The sequence below is a fragment of the Bombyx mandarina genome, chromosome 25, assembly GCF_030267445.1.
Source record: "Bombyx mandarina strain Sakado chromosome 25, ASM3026744v2".
In the NCBI taxonomy this organism is placed as follows: domain Eukaryota; kingdom Metazoa; phylum Arthropoda; class Insecta; order Lepidoptera; family Bombycidae; genus Bombyx; species Bombyx mandarina.
Window position 1 is genome coordinate 12,196,636 of NC_143231.1, and position 21,059 is coordinate 12,217,694.

At 37.6% G+C, this 21,059-nt stretch overlaps 1 protein-coding gene and 1 long non-coding RNA gene across 2 annotated transcripts in view; one reads left to right on the forward strand and one right to left on the reverse strand.

Moving 5' to 3' along the window:
* The window catches only part of LOC149499900 (uncharacterized), a 352,066-nt gene extending 351,778 nt beyond the window's left edge, over positions 1-288 (forward strand). The window contains exon 2 of the long non-coding RNA XR_016325367.1: positions 125-288. This is a non-coding gene — a long non-coding RNA (uncharacterized LOC149499900). The remainder of the gene's footprint in view (positions 1-124) is intronic.
* side-VII (sidestep VII transmembrane protein) overlaps positions 1-21,059 on the reverse strand; it is a 240,927-nt gene that overhangs the window by 51,347 nt on the left and 168,521 nt on the right. The window lies entirely within an intron of this gene.

Consider the following 21,059-nt stretch of genomic DNA (forward strand, 5'->3'; position numbering starts at 1 on the left):
TGAGTGTTGAACTCCCTACACCAGTTGCGGGGGCGTTAATATCGTTAATGATGAGAATATTTGTGGGGGTGAGAAATAATAATGTTAATTTTAAATGCCCAGCGAAGCGGACGGGTACAGCTAGTCTATGTATATAAAAATGAAACCCGTTTTCCGTTGTCACGACATAACATGAAAACGGCTTGACCGATTTGGCTAATTTTGGTCTTGAATTATTTGTTGAAGTCCAGAGAAGGTTTAAAAGGTTAGATAAATATAAAAATATTCGGAATTAAATAAAAATAACAATTTTGTTTTTCCTTTGATGTGTCCCCCGTCGGATGGATTCCTTTTGTTTGTTTTAAGTTTATCTTAAACAAAAGTTTACGTCTTTTATTTATCGATTGAGGCACTACGAAGTCTGCCGGGTCAGCTAGTATTTATATAAAAATGATTATCGCTTTCTGTATCCGAAACAGCAATTTCGTAGATAAAGGCATCATTCTTATTTTTTCCGTTAGTTCAAGCGCCAAGACAGCTAACTGTTCCTTTACTTCAATTTCCATTATTGTTTGATATATTAGTTTTTATGTTTTAATGCTTAATTTCAAATAAACGGATAGTATTTGTAAATTGAAAAAAATCAAAGAAAATTCATGTTTCGAACTAGAAACACTATAAAATTGAAACGTTAAAACATTATTCTGAAACAACATCCAATAAATACAGCTTTGCGTCGCGAAATAGAAAACTTACTGCTTCACCCACCATTAGTTTTATGGTTTGTACATCGTCCTGGCAAACCGTATTGCCTCGTCAAAATCTATGGAGCACGGTCGGTGACTATCCAAAAACGACTTCTCGATACACTGACATATTGTTTATACAAGTCTTCATTAATAACAATAACTGGTTATAACCCAGTTTGGGTTATATCGGAATTAAGCATTCTTATTTCAAAAGTTGGAGCTTATTAATCAGACATTTCGAGGTGAGTACTGCAGGCTTGAGATATTACATCAAAGGCTTAGTTATATTGGAATATTCTTTTTCATAGTTCTTTAGAACGTTTAAGTATTAAGGTATTAAGTGGTTATTGGAGCCCATAAACATCTAGAACGTAAATGCGCCACCCACCTTCAGATATGAGTTCTAAGGTTTCAATATAGTTACAACGGCTGCCCCCCCGTCAAGCCGAAACGCATTACTGTTCACGGCAGAAATAGGCAGGGCGATGGTACCTACCCGTGTGGACTCACAAGAGGTCCTACCACCAGTAAAAACGTGTGTCTAGATCGCGCTAAATTTACTTAGAATAGGGAAATCAAGATATTAAGCCAGCCCACAATCTGTACTGCGGACGAAGGATAGGCAGCGATTTGGCTCTGCTCCTGGCACTACGGATGTCCATTAGCGACGGTGACTACTCACCATCAAGTGTGCCGTATGTTCGTCTGCCTACTAGGGCAATAAAAAAAACCAAATTATGGATTAATGGTAGTGGATCATGAATCACATCTATACTAATATATAAATCTACGGTGGTTTTTACGGATGTTTCGTTATAACTACTGAACTGTGCATCCGATTGACTTAAAATTTGGTATCCATGTAGAAAATACATGTACTTAATTGATAATCTAACATTAATATGAGTGTTGGACTCCCTACACCAAATGCGGGGGCGTTAATGATGAGAATCTTTGTGGGGGTGAGAAATAATAATTTTAATTTTAAATGCCCAGCGAAGCGGACGGGTACAGCTAGTACTCTATAAAATCATAATAATATACTCTATAAAATTTGATTGATAAGAAAAAGCGATATTAGATAGTAATAAATAAATTTATTTCGGTGACTTCATTTCTTGTAAAAAAACTGTAGATGGACAGAGTTATATTTCTCAACTCGCTCAAGACACTTTCGTTTATTTTGAATAAGTATCAAAGTTTGTTTCAAACACCCAACAACCTTCACAGCTGACTCCAGTATCGAGATGATAAATTAAAACTTTCAGCACTAAACAAAAAAATTAAATAAAACTAAAATATGTTTACTTAAATCAAGTACGGAAAGAAATTGTTACCTACGTTCAGAAAGGTCTGACCGCACCGAAGTTTTACGATGGAACTTGTCGGCCCCAAAATAATACCGACATAAAATATTTGATGAAACATGATAGATAGAACCTCGCACAGATCTGCAATTTAGGCGAAACCATCACAGGGAGACCCGGCGAAAAAAGTTAGGAGTTCATGTATTGGGAACGATGACCTAACAAGAATTTGACCGTAGCACCAGTCATTGTTGCCAAACACTTGGGTATTGTAGCCAAAAAGGTCATCGGTTTATTGCCTCCTTGACCTCATAGTATGGTTTATTTGATACCCGCAAATCGGTCTCGACGTATTTTTTGTCTTCTCCTTCCTGAGCTAAATTGCGTACAAAGTGCCAATAAATTATACGAGTGATGGAGATATCTAAAAGTAATTTAGAGAGGAAAAGTTTTTTGTGTGTCATCGTGGCGTGTGTGTTCCAGTTTTAGTATTGATTGTGTTTTTTCGATATTTCCTGCAGTGCGATTCTTATTCAACATTTGACTCTTTTTTTTGCGTAGATGGGTGGTTGAGCTCGCAGCCCACCTGGTGTTAAGTGGTTACCGGAGCCCATAGATATCTACAACGAAAATGCCACTACCCACCTTGAGATATAAGTTTTAAGGTCTCAGTATAGTTACAACGGCTGCCCTACCCTTCAAACGGAAACGCATTACTGCTTCGCGGCAGAAATAGGCAGGGTGGTGGTACCTACCCGCACGGATTTACAAGCGGTCCTACCACCAGTAATTATTCAACCCGAAAATTCTTTCTTATTTAACACAAAAAATGTTGAATAAGAATCGGAAGGAGTAATTATGGGGTTAAATTTGAAAATTAATTTTATAAATAAATAATGTGTTAGTGATATAAATGGTGTAACGAAATCATTTCCGAAGCATATACACCAAGAAACCCTTAATGGAAACGGAAAATAATATTGATTTACTATTTATTGGTAGAACGTCTTGCGAGTCCACACGGATATATACTACCACCCCGCCTATTTCTGCCGTGAAGCTGTAATGCGTTTCCGTTGAGAGGGTGGGGCAGTCGTTGTACTGGAAAAATGGAGATTCAGAACCCATATTTCAAGTTGGGTTGAAGCAATTACGTTGTGGACGTATAAGGGCTCGTCCACACATCTAACCAAAATAAAGCTGAGTTATATTGATATTATTGATATTATATTATTATTGATATTATGAGATATTTGTCGTTTTTGTAACTAATACTTTATGTACCCAAATTTGACTGACACACACAAAGCTGACAGGCAAAGAGAGAATGCGTCTCGCAAGCGTGTAGCTTTTTTGGAACGAAGTTCCTTATGGGACGGTACCCTAACCGGGAAAAAACGTCCGTAACGTAAGATTTTTATTAGTAATTCACACAGTGTACGACTTAACTTTGTAATAACGTACAAATTAGTAATGCACGCAGTGTACGACTTAACATTGTAATAACGTACAAAAAATAACATATTTTTATTATATATTTTTTATAAATCATTGTGAATAAAATAAAGTTGATAACTTTGTAAAATTTTTTTTTTTTTTATCAATAAAAAAAACATAATAAAAAATGTATACCCAAATAATTATTTTCTTTATACCTCGAAGAGAACTTAAAATTATTATTTTTATAATAAAGAACTTCGTTCCTTTCGGGTGTCCCACGACACCACACATCTTTTTTTATCTACAGGACCTGTAGCTGGGCTAGAGAATTGCTAACACTGACTATAGCAAGAACAGTGCTCCGCTGAATCGACCAGGGATCGGAATCGCGATCCACTGAGAAGATCCGATAAGAGAAGCTCAGTGGATTAACAACGCCGCTTGAGAGCTAGATCTTATATGAGCGCGTTATATTTTTTGTATTATCGTCTCAGGAATCACCCACTCACTGTAGCTTGAATTGTTATAACAGTTGACATTGTTGACGGTCGTTTGAACAAATATTTGCTGACGTAATACATTCACGTTTGTCATGTATACCTTACGTTTACATTCTGTTTCATTATTCAGTATGTCAGCATATTAATTTTGTTCGCCTCGTTGTCTATCTGTCGGTGTATGGTATGATTCTCGGCCTGAATCAATACTATTGTTGAAGATAATTGGTATGAAAGGGCTATTTGGTTTTGTATCTGTATTTAAAATAAGTAAATAACTGGGAACATAGCCCGCACGATCGTCCGGCCCCAAGTTAGGTTTCCCATTGTTATGGGTTATTTAAAAAAAAATCTCCCTCCTATTCTGATAGCCTTGGGAGGCTATATCAGTGTTACTTTAGCGTGTAGGTGAGCTCTTGGGGCTCAAACTGGAGGAGTGCTTCTCAGAATCTACCACCGGATCGGAAACACGACCCACTGAGACGATCCGGCGAGAAACTCAGTGGGCGGCTACCAGTGACTGACATGCATGCTTATATACGTTTTAAATTTAAACATATAGATAATAAACACAACACAAATAGCAAATAAACCTGTTCATCGCACGAATGCTTACTGAATGTGGGAATCGAACCTACCACTCTCGTAGCAACAGTCAGGGGCGCTGTGTCATCACCAAGTCAATGTTTATTAGTATTACTGGTTGTAGGATCTCTTGTGAGTCCGCACGGGTAGGTACCACCACCCTGCCTATCTCTGCCTTGAAGCAGTAATGCCTTTCGGTTTGAAGGGTGGGGCGGCCGTTGTAACTATGCTTGAGAACTTACAACTTATATCTCAAGGTGAGTGGCGCATTTACGCTGTAGATGTCTATGGGCTCCAGTAAACACTTAACACTAGGTGGGCTGTGAGCTCTTCGACCCATCCAAGCTATAAAAAAATAGTAAAATCTAGCTTAGTGCCGTTGAACAAAGAAAATTTAACTAAATCAATAGTTTTAGAATGTATTTAGTCTCAGCCTCTCTCTCTCTCTCTGGCTCTCTCTCGAATAAGAATAATGAGGCGGCTGATAAGTGAGAAGGAAACAGATGTTATACTGCAGAATTCACATTGTACCTTACATCCTCGTGCCTCTTGATCAAATCAACTCAACCAGATCTGCCGGTACACTCTAATAAAAAAAAATCAAATCTGAAAACAAAAAAAAAGACCTAAATTGACTAGCTATTTGAAAATGTACAACCCGACAAATACATTTCCGTTATTGAAGAGACGCGAAAAGCCCAGCTGGTCCAATAACCGATCGCTCGGCGGCACTACAAACGATACAGCTCAAGGCTTGGGCGCACCCCAAGTCTTCACACACCGTCAAACGCTTTGCAAAGCGATCAAAATGAAAAATCTATTCCTATAGATGGAAACGATCCATCTAAAATCGGCCTGTATATTGTGATGTACGGGTTTCGTTTTGTCGATTTATTGCTTGGTTCCCAAGCCCGGAACGGCGGTCAACACAGCCTGATGGATGGCGTTATGTAAATTCTATGTTATATGTCTGTTTATTTGGTTGTTTCTTTGTTGTTTGCAGTCGTCCTGTCTGTCGATATTCGAATTATGTTGTTTGTAGATGCGATCCTCGATCGTGTTCGAACCAAGGATCTATTTCAATGCTCCTAGCTTAATTTACTGGAATTTGTATATGGATGTCGCAGTTTAGAATCGTGCTTTGATTTAGATCACCGGGATATTGTGTTAAATAATAAAGTCTAGTTTGTCGTTTTCGGTATCTCAAGTCTTTTGTGGACATATACATGTTCAATTCAGTTTCTTTGCTATTATGCTTGTTGGTTTTATTGAAGTTCGCTTGTGAATTTACGTTTCCAGGTCCATTTATATTTTATGCTTGTTGGCTTTATTCAAGATCGCTTGGGAACGTACGTACGTTTGCATGTCCATTTTTAAAATGAACGAGTATTTATTGGAGTTTTCTGTCTATATCCAACACAACCTAGTAATGCATTTCGGTTTGAAGGATGGGATAACCTTTATACTATATAATTGCTTCTAGCTCATGTCTTAAGGTGGGGGACGATATTCATACTATGTTATTTACTCGTCGGATCTTCTCAGTAGATCGCAATTCCGATTCGATGGTAGATTGAGCGAAGCACTACTCTTGCTAGGGCTAGTGTTAGTAATTCTTTCCGGTTGAGTCCGTCAGTTCACCTACCAGTCTGGACGTAGCTGAAATAGCCCCATGCGGTTTTTTTATTGCCGTATAGCCTGACGTGAATACGGTCCACCTAATTGTGAGTGGTTACCGTTACTCATAGACGTCAGCAATACCAGGGGCAGAGCCAAGCCGCTGTCTACTGTTTAATACTCTCCACAAGCCTCGTTTGAAGAAGGATGTCATAGCGCGCGGGAAACACCGTAGAGGGGAGCTCATTCCAAAGCCGGATGGTGCGTGGCAAAAAATATCTCTTGAAACGCACTGTGAATGAACGCAATGGCTCCAGGTAGGTAGAATGGATGAACTCTACTCCGGTGGCGGGCAGTGCGATGGTAAAAATGAGATGACAGTATCGTCTCAAACAATTCCTCAGAGCACTCCCCGTTAGTAGCGATTAGATAGGGGGGAAAATGCTATCTAGTGGTCCTTTACTACCCGGTGCAATAAAAAATACCATAATAAAATAAAATAAAAGACTCCGGGCAGATTAAATTATGAGTAACCAAACACCACATACAATAACTATGTGTAAAAGTTAGAGAAAATAGACATAGAAAAAAATCAGATCACCTCCTAACCCAAACAGCTATTCAATCTCTCATTCAGAGAACTAATTTCGTCAACGTCAAAGGGCAGTAGCTAAATATACACATTCAAAGAAAACCTAACTACACGCCCCGAGGACAGAGAATTAATCTGCCCATACCGAAAGCATAAAAGGCTTATAACAAATGAAACATCTCGAAAATTCTTTTTATATGATTGATTAAAATGTACACGAGCCACTAGGGTACCCAGATGTGCACGAACTAAACTAAATAGTCTGCTGTCGACGATCCGGCCGTTTTGTTACGTACATACACGATTGTTAGTTGGTCCCGTGGTGGGTTTTAACCGTACTTATCGCTTATTCAACTATATTCGTAAATAATTCACGTTCTGTCTTCGCTATTCGTTCTAGGCTTACTTCAGAGTGTTTCTGGTAAGGGTAATATATTATGTGCTTAGATAGTTTATTTATTGCAAAGACGGTGTTAGGGTAGGTAGCGGCATGGCCTCTGGCATTGCTGACGTCGATGGGCGACGGTAACCACTCACCGTGAAGTGGCCCAGATGCTCGTCAGAATACAAGAAATAAAAGAAAAGACGGGTTATCGAATATATTGTTGACTAGCTGACTCAATCGATAAATAAAAGACAAAAGGAATCCGTCCGATGGGGGACACATCAAAGGACAAATAAAATTGTTATTTTTATTTAATTCCGAGCATTTTCATTTTTCACCTTTTAAACCTTCTCTGGACTTCCACAAATAATTTAAGACCAAAATTAGCCAAATCGATTGAGCCGTTCTCGAGTTTTAGCGAGCCTAACGAACAACAATTCATTTATTTATTTATTGCAAAGACGGTGTTAGGGTAGGCAGCGGCTTGGCTGTGCCCCTGGCATTGCTGACGTCGATGGGCGACGGTAACCACTCACCGTGAAGTGGCCCATATGCTCGTCAGAATACAAGGGAAATAAAAGAAAAGACGGGTAATCAAATATATAGTTGACAATGATGTCCTCTGCCTATTTTCGGCAGTAATGCGTTTCGGTTTTGAAGGGTGGGGTAGCCGTTGCACTACAGAACTGACTCTCAATGAAACTCATATCTCAAGATGGGCGTCGGCATTGTCGTCTTGATGTCTATGGTCTCAAGTAACTAAATTGTTAATTGAATGAGACTGGTGCTCAATCTAGAGAGTTTAGTCAAGAGTGGAGAGTTTGCTTAGGTTTAATATGTTTAAATAACTTTCAACAATTTTTCATAGCGCCCTGATAGACTAGGAAATGGTATCATTAAGCGTTCAAGATTTATTAAAAAAGTTTTTCACCTTTTATAACACACACACACACACACAACTCATAACACACACAATGCTGATATTTATACACTAACGATGGTATGTAATAACAAAAAAATATTTTGACTGACAGGCCTACAAGTAAATTTTAATTAAATGTAGAAATTCGAGATTGAATCGAACAAAAACACTGAAATAAATAACAAGGTACCCGTTAACATAACAATTAAAGTGGAAAGATAGACGCGAAATAAGTTATTTAATGCGAAACAAGATGGCGATGTAATAGCTTAAATGTTTGTTCGAATAACATCACTTTGTGAATCTGAAAGCGGTGGCCGAGCGGAATAATAAGAGAGTAGAATAGAAAATAATAATACGCCGAACAACAGAATCTTCGGAGCGAAACGCGAAACAATTATCTGAATACTTAAAAAGGCGTTCTTTAAATATCGGCAGTTTCCGGATGACGCGGTACACCGACGCGATTGTCATTAGTAAGAATATTTCCGTTCGAAATATATTCTAATTAAATTAAGGATCTTTCTTTTGTTTTTAGAATACTCATTTTCTTCGATTTCCAAAAAAGGAGGAGATTATCAATTTGGCTCTAGGTATACACATATTTTTTAATGTGAATATCACCTCAGAAGTTTCTCGGTGAATCGATATTGATTATATTTATTTGTAGGCTGGTGCTTCTCATGGTTCTATTATATCTGTTCAGTGGTTTTTGAGGCTTAATAATTCATATCTGAATTACTTTGATTACACTGTCGGCATTTTCATTTTATTTTGTTGAATTAAATTTTCATGTCCAACATTAATGTCATATCCTACTTCGAGACGTGAGGTCTTCGTTACAATCATGTTATCTAGTGGCTAGCCCCCCCTTCAAACTGAAACACACATAACTGCCACAGAACTGCCTCCTTATTAACGATTCAAATATTGCCGGATCTTGTTCTGCTCTGTGACGGCCAACGCTACACTTGAAGAAATTCTTATTAATTCATAATAACAATGTGGTTTGAACTTTACTGTCACAAATCTATACCCTAAACGGTGTTTCCCAAATATCATGTCTCATCTCAATCTTTAAATCTCTTTTAAAATTGGTAAAATTGGAATTTCACCAGCTAGCAGCAGTTTCATCATCTTCATCATTTCAGCCTATCGCCATCCACTGCTGAACATAAGCCTCTCCAATAGATTTCCAGTGCGACCGGTCCATTGCCACCTGCATCCAACGAGACCCAACGCTTTTTACTAGGTCGTCGGTCCATCTAGTAGGTGGCCGTCCCACACTGCGCTTGCCAGTACGTGGTCGCCACTCCAGGATCTTTCTGCCCCATCGACCGTCCTCTCTTCGTGCTATGTGGCCGGCCCATTGCCACTTCAGTTCAATAAGTTCATAACTAACTTAATCATAACTAGTTCATAAAGGTAGCAGCTAAACTGCTACCTTTATGTAGCCGGCTTTAAGCTGTAGCCAGGAAATATGTTCATGTTTCACTAATCACAACCGCCATTAATAAAAACGAAATTACAAAACCTTAATGTACTAATAAATTCAAAATAAACGCAATAATTATCATTAAACTTTACACCGCACCGAATTTTCAGCAGAATCTTTCCTTAAAAATTCATATATAAATTGGTTTAGTCAGTATCTCGCTTCTGCTTTTAGAGTTTCCTAACATTCTCCACGAAACTGAAACGTAACTGCCATAAATTTCATTTTGAATTAAAAAGCATCTTGATACGTTTCGGTGTAACGAGCTGCCTCGTCCGCTCCCTGAAGCTAGAATTCTGCATTTGATATTAATTTTACGATCCATTGGTTTCTTTTTAAGGAAAGAAACGCAAAACATCTCCAGTTCATTACAGCGTTTGCTTCATTCTTTATATTTAATGCAATCTAAATATCGTTTAGGTCCTTGTGAGAATACGAATGTTTCACTCAAATATTTTATCGCGATATTTTAATAGTAGTAATGTAAAATGCTATCTTGCAATGCTCACGGAGGCAACACTAGTCGTCTACATATCGAAATGATTTATTCTTTGAATTTTCCAATCAAACTAGAATGTATGTCTTAGTTGTATGTCCATAGATGGGTGGCGCATTTACGTTGTAGATGTCTATGGGCTTCAGTAACCACTAAACACCAGATGGGCTGTGAGCTCGTCCACACATCTAAGCAATAAATAAATAAAAAATTTAGCGGGTTTGGCTTTTTACTGCTGGAGATGCGTAAAATAGCACTCGTTTCATTTGGTATTGGATGTTTACCGAAGCCTACATGCATTATAATATAAAAATGCTCACTTTGAGGTACGTATAATAAGGCTAAAGGCACAATGGTGAGATATAACGAAATCGTAACATATGATTGACTGCTTTAAGAGAGAAATAGGAAAGATGGAGGTAAGTGTACAGCTACGCAAAATGTTTGTTTGGTTTTTTATCACAGGGTTATTCCTTCAACATCAAAGTCATTCATAAAAAGTTGTAAAGTATCTATTTCTTTATAAAAATGCGCCGGCACGACGGTACACGGCTCTTCTCAAAATGTGTACGTGTAATATAAAAAACACGAATATCTATATTTATCTCAACATTTATAAACAGAAAAAAATCCACATTTCATAAAATAAATATCTCTCAAATTTTTGAACAGTCAAATAAACATATCCGCCCCAGTTCCCAAATCTGCCCATCAAAGCTTATGCAAAAAATATCTCAAACCTATCAAAAACATCCGGGAAATTGGCTTTATATAACAGGCAACACGTTTGCATATACAAAACGTAGGTTCTTTTTTTTTTTTAATTTGATATCCCCATATCACATCCCACGTTACGTTCCTAACGACTCCTCTCCCCCCTGTATTAATTTGCCCGGAACACCCTGTATTATACGAAAGGTCTGCGTTTAACGGCCCTATACATATTTATGGGTACAATACCTACCCTGCATAAATATTTATAAAGAGTGGCTTGATCGATTCAACGTAGTGAATTTTGTGGCTGGATATGACTAATGCCCACTTATCGCCTCGCGCACCACAGATTGGTTTTGAAGGTGAATCTAGTACGGCCTCTGAATTCGATATTTTTTGCGAAGAAACATTTCCTTCATTTTAGGTAAATTGCAAAAATCTATCCGATGGTATTTGATAAATCATAAGCTTAGTCTCCAATCGAGATTTTTGGTACAGATTAAACTCCAGCAAGTGATAATTGGGTCTGAGAATCTGCAGTGATAATTTTTATTAATATAAAGATAGATAGTCCTCGTGGTAGAGCACTGATTCGTACTACATTTTTCTACTTTATCTCTTCCACATACCCTATTAGGGGCTAATAGCGCATTATGAGTATAAGTTAGAATTTTCTGCAAAACAATCGTGTCCTTTGATCTAAAAGTAAGATAGGAATTATATCAATAGGACTCAGACCTCGACTTATTGTCTTTAAGTACCGAAATATGAACGGGTTGCATTAATTATCTTACGATTTATCCGTTGGATATAAAATTGAATATTAAATTCTCCTTAGCCATATAAAAAAAAATGTTTCAGCTCGATTTGTTATCTTCTAAACTTGTGTACCCAAATATAACGAGATGAATATCGGAAATAGTAAATTTCGTAACAAAAACACGCCGCCTGTGTTTACTGTTATGTAAGTCCAAAACAAGGATCACAAGGACATGCCTCCGGGCGTTACTCATATAGAACTTAAAGGGACTTATTCTCACAGTATTTGTTATGTTAATTTACTAAATCTTTTTTGTATTGAGTAGTTATTGTGGCCCGTAAATAACATAGCAGAGATCGACCGATAAAGATATGCTTACTGTTCGCTTGGTAAAGTGCTAATATCGTATCTTAAAGATGATGGCAGCACGCAACCTGAGACATGAGGTGAAATCTCAATGGCATCTTAATCTCAATTAACTTTTCCAATACCGTAATTAAGTAATATTTGTTTTACTTTAATGAATTCTCATCGAGCGTATGAAATTTCACGGTAGAACGACGGTCTGCATGTTATTGTTCGGAACTAGTTGATAATCTAAACTAATATTAATATTATCTTGAAAATTTCGTTAGAGAGATTCAGGCATCTGTCAAATATCTTGTGTTCTATGACAGCTACTGCCATATGTATATTAATAAATGTTTGAATACCCTCAATTATTTTTATTGCCCTTGTAGGAAGACGCGCGTACGGCTCATCTGATTGTGAGTGGTTACCGTCACCCATGGATGTCGGCAATGCCAAGGGCACAGCCAAACCTCTGCGTACCTTAATCAATAACAATGAGAAGGCTTGGAACGGTTTTATGCTTTCATTTCAATCGTAATCAAAAGATTCGTACAAACTTTCAATCAAGCAAATAGCTTCTTTGTTGAATACAGATTTAAGTGTAAATATAAATGAAAGACAAAAAAAACAACAAAGAATTTTGAAATTTCCAGCAACCACCACGTCAACTTAACACACATCAGCAGCGAATCCCCGTTTCTACTTATTAATCTCAAGTGTGTCGTGTCTTGTTACTTGCGAATATCTCCCTACCCCTGGGCGACAAGTGAAAACTCTCCACAGACTCAAAGTGGGGCGTTGTAGTGCCGCTAAGGGTTCTGATACCCTTATCATTGTTGATGTACCCCGAGGCATCGAGACCTTTAGTAATATGAATATAATGCTTACATACGTGAGGGACTTGTTATGTGCGCTGTATGCCCGTAAAGTATAGACCTTTGGGCAATAACGCTGTCTTTATACTTAGTCTAATGCTTGGCTATTTTGCTTTCAGTGACGGGAATAGAGGAAATATTTTTTTTGGAAAATTGATGTAGGGTTTTGAGCGTCGACTTATTTTGATACTTTGCTGTTTGATGACGTCTCAAAGGTCTAAAGAGTTAGTTGAATTATAAATTTACAAGTAGATCACGTTTTACGGATATAGTCAATTTAAAAAAAAAAACTGTTATGAAGGCAACGTTGAAGAAGTCAAAATGGAAGTAATGTACGCCCCCAAGTCGTCGTTTTGAAGTCATCGTGGCCTAAGGGATAAAACGTCCGGTGCATTCGTGTTGAACGATGCACCGGTGCTTGAATCGCAGGCGGGTACTAATTTTTGTAATGAATTACGTAGGTACTTAACAAATGTCCACGATTGACTTCCACGGTGAAAAAATAGCATCGTGTAATAAAAATGAAACCCGCAAAATTATAATTTGCGTAATTACTAGTGGTGGGACCTCTTGTGAGTCCGCAGGGGTATTCGTATTTCTGCTGTGAAGCAGTAATGCGTTTCGGTTTGAAGGGTGTCGCAGCCGATGTAACTATACTTGAGACCTTAGAACTTATATCTCAAGATGGGTGGCGCATTTACGTTGTAGATATCTAAGGGCTCCAGTAACCACTTAACACCAGGTGGACTGTGCGCTCGTTTACCCACCTAAGCAACAAAAAAAGAAAGCGTTCGAGGCGTTTTGTCAATTAAAAAAAAAAACTATTATGAAGGCAACGTTGAAGAAGTCGAAATAGAAGTTATGTACAGTGGCCCGCAAAAGTGTTAAATTAAAAATCGTATGAACCTAAAACGCCATGCATTATTAATAGGGAGATACAATTACACTTAATTAAACACTCGATACTTAATACTGATTTTTAATTATACACTGCAGATAGAATTATAGTTATATTTAGGTAATTTTTTTTTTTTTATGGCTTAGATGGGTGGACGAGCTCACAGCCCACCTGGTTTTAAGTGGTAACTGGAGCCCATAGACATCCACAACGTAAATGCGCTACCCACCTTGAGATACAAGTTCTAAGGTCTCATTTATAGTAACGACGGCTGCCCCACCCTTCAAACCGAAACGCATTACTGCTTCACGGCAGAAATAGGCAGGGTGGTGGTACCCACCCGCGCGGACTCACAAGAGGTCCTACCACCAGTAATTACGCAAATTATAATTTTGCGGGTTTGATTTTTATTACACGATGTTATTCCTTCACCGTGGAAGTCAATCTTATACCTTTAAACGAGAAATTCTTGTATGTATATATATAATCTGAATCTCGGAAACGGCTCCAACGATTTTCATAATATTTAGTATACAGGAGATTTCGGGGCCATAAATCGATCTAGCTACGATTTATTTTCAGAAAATGTTGTTTTATTCGTGTTTTCAATAATCAACTCTTCCCGACATCTATTGGCGAATAATAATACTATTTTTCTTAAATGAGGGCAACTAACCGCTTTAAAGACACAACAAGATGGCGTTATCAAAAAATAAACCGGTCATCATCTAGTAATCTATATTAGCGGTATACATTATCTATATTTACAATGAAAAGTGGTCGTCGTGGCCTAACGGATAAGACGTCCGGTGCATTCGTGTTGAAGCGATGCACCGGTGTTCGAATCCCGCAGGCGGGTACCAATTTTTCTAATGAAATACGTACTCAACAAATGTTCACGATTGACTTCCACGGTGAAGGAATAACATCGTGTAATAAAAATCAAACCCGCAAAATTATAATTTGCGTAATTACTGGTGGTAGGACCTCTTGTGAGTCCGCACGGGTAGGTACCACCGCCCCGCCTATTTCTGCCGTGAAGCAGTAATGCGTTTCGGTTTGAAGGGTGGGGCAGCCGTTGTGACTATACTGAGACCTTAGAACTATATCTCAAGGTGTGTGGCGCATTTACGTTGTAGATGTCTATGGGCTCCAGTAACCACTTAACATCAGGTGGGCTGTGAGCTCGTCCACACAGCTAAGCAATAAAAAAAAAAAAAGAAAAACATACAGTTAAATATATGACAGGTTTTCCGCTACTCGAGAATAAAACCTCAATCGCAATTTAGTTTAATTATATTAATTCGTTTTCAAGCGCTCAGAGGATTATAAAACTTAGTGTATTCATGGTATACCGCAGCATGCAACGTTAGCATAATAAGTGGAAAGTAATATTCATTTGCTAGACACAAGCGCGAATGCTTGTCGTTTTATTGTATTCATATTTCGTGGAACCGCAATGTAATGAGTATTAATTGGACCTGGTTTGCACTGGGCGCCTTGTGCGACAGCTAACTATGATTAATTATACATTGCCTTAATTTTAAAAACAAAATATGCAACAGGCTCAATTGATTATCTTTTTAAGGATCACCAGTGGTCTTAATGTGAGTTTCTTAACGTTCTCGATAGCGTACAAGTTAACTCATATTTGTATCGAGTTGAAAAAACGCCCTTATCTATGATTCATTATACATTGCGTTACTTTTAAAAACAAAATATGCAACGAGCTCAATTGATTATCTTTTTAAGGATCAGCAGTGGTCTTAATGTGAGTTTCTTAACGTTCTCGATAGCGTACAAGTTAACTCAAATTTGTATGCAGTTGAAAAAACGCTCCTAATTATGATTAATTATACATTGCCTTAATTTTAAAAACTAAATATGCAACAAGCTCAATTGATTATCTTTTTAAGGATCACCAGTGTGGTTAATGCGAGTTTCTTAACGTTCTCGATAGCGTACAAGTTAACTCAAATTTGTATGCAGTTGAAAAAACGCCCCTAATTATGATTAATTATACATTGGGTTAATTTTAAAAGCAACATATGCAACAAGCCCCATTGATTATCTTTTTAAGGATCACCAGTGTGGTTGATGCGAGTTTTTTAACGTTCTCGATAGCGTAAAAGTTAACTCAAATTTGTATGCAGTTGAAAAAACGCCCCTAACTATGATTAATTATACATTGCGTTAATTTTAAAAACAGAATATGCAACAAGCCCCATTGATTATCTTTTTAAGGATCACAAGTGTGCTTAGTGCGTTTTTTTTAACGTTCTCGATAGCGTCAACGTTAACTCAAATTTGTATGGAGTTCGAACGTTTACCTACGTTTACCGCTAGGGACGTTTTTTCAACTGCATACAAATGAGCTAACTTTTACGCTATCGAAAACGTTAAAAATCTCGCACTAAGCACACTGGACCTGCGTTCGATTTCGGGTTACCGTACTTGAAAATAAAAGACAAACATTTAGTTTTCCTAAAAAGTGTTCATTGCTTGCTGATGATATCATGCATTTGTTGCGAGTTCATAAGTCGATTGTTTGTGAGCTTAGTATCACTAGACGATGACCAAGCTTTGCTCGATATTTTTTTTTTTATATTTCAAATAATATAAATAAGCAATTCATTTTCTTGGTCTAACCTTAAACCGAACACCCATTGGCTTCGGGTGGCTTAACAACGCCACCTGCTGAAATGACTTAATAGTATTATTATTCACCGATAGATGTCGGAAAGAGTCATCAAGTTGATTATCGATTATTGAAAACACGAATAAAACAACATTTTCTGAAAATAATTCGTAGCTAGATCGATTTATCGCCCCCGAAATCCCCTGTATACTAAATTTTATAAAAATCGTTGGAGCCGTTTCCGAGATTCAGATTATATATATACAAGAATTGCTCGTTTAAAGGTATAACATTGGGTTGAGATTTAACCGGAGAATATATATATAAATAGGGTTGCAACAAACCAGCTTCAGACGCATAGTCGAAGTCTCACTTGCATTGGAATGTAAACTACGTCTTAATTACCCTACTACGTTCTCAAGGATATTTTTTGATTTATTTACGTGATAAACGGTCTCTTTAAATTTTAACCGACTTCATTGTTAAACAAGTTGTTAATAATATGTTAAAGTATATTTCGGTTATGTTACTGCCTTAAAACTTGTTCGAATCAGATAAAAGGTTGTTCAAGTTACTGGAGACTTTAGACATCGCAACGAGCCTCTATGAGATTTATATGTAAATAAAAGAACTCGAATGTATTGTATAGCGCATCTGTCATTTTCGCTCAAACACTTTAAGCCTCATTGACACATCGAGTATAATCTTAAGCTCAGGCCTCACAAAAGCTGTGCTCAGGTGCCGTTCGGATTAAGGGTATGACAAACGATCTGGAAACGTGTCTATAATTAGACAGGTCGTGGAGCAGGTGATGTGTTATTTCATTATACACACAGCGGTGATTAATTGAGGGCACTGATTGTTTTGCTTGGAATTATGAGTGACGCTGTGTGTCGTAATACAAACAACGCGTCTACACGTAGCATATGCTGAAAATCGTATTATAATTTACGTAATCACTGGTGGTAGGACCTCTTGGGAGTCCGCACGGGTAGGTACCACCACCCCGCCTATTTCGGCCGTGAAGCAGTAATGCGTTTCGGTTCGAAGGGTGGGGTAGCCGTTGTAACTATACTGAGATCTTAGAACTTATATCTCGAGGTTGGTGGCGCATTTACGTTGTAGATGTCTATGGGCTCCAGTAACCACTTAACACCAGATGGGCTGTGAGCTCGTCCATCCATCTAAGCAATAAAAATAAAGAGTAGAATATGTGTGTAGTGGTGGATGAGGTGTAGACTCGGCATAGACTGCATTGGCTTTTTACTTTGTTTTAAAAAAATAGCACGACGTCACGTCGTAGAAGCATTACGAGATTGAAACCGTAAAACCCAAATTTAATCATGTTTATGATAATACGGATGATATTAAGACAGTAAAACTGTTTTTAGTTTTTTTTACAATTATTACGCAAGACAAGATTATTAAATGATTATCAGTTTTTGCGTTGTACTAAAGCAACCTAATTATGGTTTTTTCTTCGCTTTTCGAGAATCATTGACATAATTCAAAACACTTTTACGGCTTAATCTCGCGTTCATCATTGTCATTACATTATTTTCGATGTTTCTAATACTGACACTTTTCGCAAACTTTCGTGATTCGTAAAAGTAATTTAAAATGTGGCTTTTTTTAAATTTAACCTCCCCTTCCTTATGTCGTTCGCCTCATTACTGAGGATCGTGACTCCCTCGCTGCATCAATCTCTCTGATACGATTATACTCCATCTGCTGCGATCCTTGGCCTCCTGGAGGGCATCTTGGAGCTTGATGTCCATACAAGACCGAATTCGGTCCGACCATCTCGTGAGACTGCGTCCTCTGACGTTTGCCTTCTGTCTTGCCCGTCACCGTCAGCTGCTCAAGATTGTGAGCCTCCTACTACTGGCGGTAGGACCTCTTGTGAGTCCGCACGGGTAGGTACCACCTCCCTGCCTATTTCAGCCGTGAAGCAGTAATGCGTTTCGGTTTGAAAGGTGGGGCAGCGGTTGTAACTATACTGAGACCTTAGAACTGATATCTCAAGGTGGGTGGCGCATTTACGCTACAGATGTCTATGGGCTCCAGTAACCGCTTAACACCAGGTGGGCTGTGAGCTCTTCTACCTATCTAAGCAATAAAAAAATAAAAAACCTTTCGAACAATTTGTCGAAAAAACTCCAATACTCTACGAATGCATAATTGTAGAGAACCTAATTTTAAAATTTAACATTATTTAATTTTAACACGTTAAAGCAATTCACGCGACCCGACTCCTTAGATGTCCGCAAAGTGGTCAGATTCGGTTAATTTCGACACAAATAGCGAAAAAGTCATAGACCTATAACCACTTCAGTGAAAAAGTATATGAGAAAAAAAACAGTACTACGACAGATGACATTAATTTGATAGGTCGAAAGAATGCCTCATAAATATTTATTTACCCGTTGTCTTGGTTGTGACAAGCAAATCCGAACGTAACATTTTGATAGGGGACGAAAAATAAACATTTTTTTATAAAGCCAACAGCTTATTGTAAGTATGCAATGGAATTGAATGAGACCGACTCGATAATTGAATGCTTTTTATTGGTTTTGAGGTCGAATATAATTTAGCCCGTAAAGTAGCCCGTAGATTAATGAAATAGTTAATAATTATTTAGATATAGCGAGCGGTAAACCTTATCAAGGTTACTTGTGATTTGATTCTTAAGGAAATATTAAATAATACTTTAAATCATTACTTTATACATGGTAAGCCAAAAAGTGGACCTACGTTTTGCTTTTTCCAATGATTCGTCTATAATTTTTAGGTTTTTTAAGGTCTCAGGATCTAGATTATAAAATTTTGATCACTTTTAAATGAAAATAAAAAAAGTCAACAACTCCGATTACTATTACCGAAAGAGAAATGATGAAAGCTAATAATTAAAATAGTGTCAGCAAGAAAGGAATGTGCGATAAAGTAAGAAGCTTTAAGGACTAAAAAGTGCTGTATTCGTTCAGTCTAAAAAAATATTAGGTGAGATGGTTGAGAGGTTGAACATAAATAGTCATTTAAATCAATAATCAATGACAATACGTCTTACAGTTTCAATACCATTGAATGACAATATAGATAGTGACTTATTACTTTCATATATGGATTAAAACAGTTAATTAATTAATTAATAATTAAGTATTATTTAATATGAGCGCACACTTAACCGAACACTTGGAAAAAGACAAGAAGGAAGTTGAGTAAAGAGCGAGATAGATACATTTTAGAATGACAGGTGTCGAATGTGTTTAGGAATTGGTTTGATATCTGAAAATTACTATTGCAATAATATTTATATTTTACATCAATTAGACTTTGGATACTCGTAATTAGGTTCAATTTGCTGTGTAAGAAGCGTATACAAATAGACTTCAGCCTCACGTGAACGTTAATAATATAGCCTCCACAAACAATGTGCGTAGTCTAAGAAGGACCGAAATCATTTGAGTTACTGTAGTTTGTGACAGCGCTAAGTGCTGAACTAAGTGCTTCAAGGAACACATAAACAATGTATCTTAAGTTGTGTAAGGGACAAGAAGAATAGTGTTTGTGTAACAGCTATGCTGAGAAATTACCTATATTTGTTAGGCTAAAGTGTGATAAGTTAGTAAGCGGCAAAAATGACGAGCAAATGTGTGGTTAAGCCTCATTCATGAATGAAGTACGATGGTTATACACATGACCTGTTTTTTTTTCAATTTATTGCTTAGTTGGGTGGACGAGCTCAGAACTGACCTGCTGTTAAGTGGTTACTGGGTCCATAGACAACTACAACGTAAATGCCGCTGCCCACCTTGAGATATAAGTTCTAAGGTCTCAGTATAGTTACAACGGCTGCCCCACCCTTCAAACCTTACTGGTTCACGGCAGAAATAGGCAGGGTGTTGGTATCTACCCGCGCGGACTCAGAAGAGGTGCTACCACCAGTAGTTACGCAAATCATTATATTCATAGATAGATCACGCTAAATTATATCGATTAGCATAAGCTTATATCTATAACATTAACAAACGCGTGGATGCATTTAAAATGTTGTGGAGGAGAGTACTCCGGAAACCGAAGTGAAGAGAACTCGATAGCGAAGAGAACCAACGCATCTATCTTAGAGCAACTGAAAATCAAACAAGACATTCCACACTGCCTTTGCAGCGCACAAGAACTAACCGTCCAAATGACACGGAGATGCATTCGGGAATTGAACCCAAAAAAAAAAACGATCGCAACACTAGCATTAATATTAAAATAAATTAAAATATTGGAAACCAATCACTGGATGGAACTTTCTCGATAATTATTCGATCGGATAGCTTTAAAAATTAATAGGCATCGATGCAGCCTGTACAGATAAAAGCCAACGTGGAATACGTACGTTATGGAGTCGGAATATTAAATTGCATTCATTGTATTTGATTGAAATGGTACTGCATTTTTTATTATTGCGTGTACAGACAGACGAAACTGGCTATGCTATGAGTCCATAGATATGACAGCCATATTGCTGCCAACAACCTTGGCACTTGAGATTAAAGATTCAATGTTACTGTGTTCTATACCCTTCATGAAGCTAAGGATCGCAGCAGATGGAGGGAAATCGTACGGGAGAAACTGTTGCAGCGGGGGAGTCACGACCCTCAGTAATGAGGAAATCGACGCGAGGGAGGTATACTAAAAATTACATAGTAATAATGTTGCACACTTCATACGAAAACGCAAGATTGCTTCATGAAAATTGACGTCATGG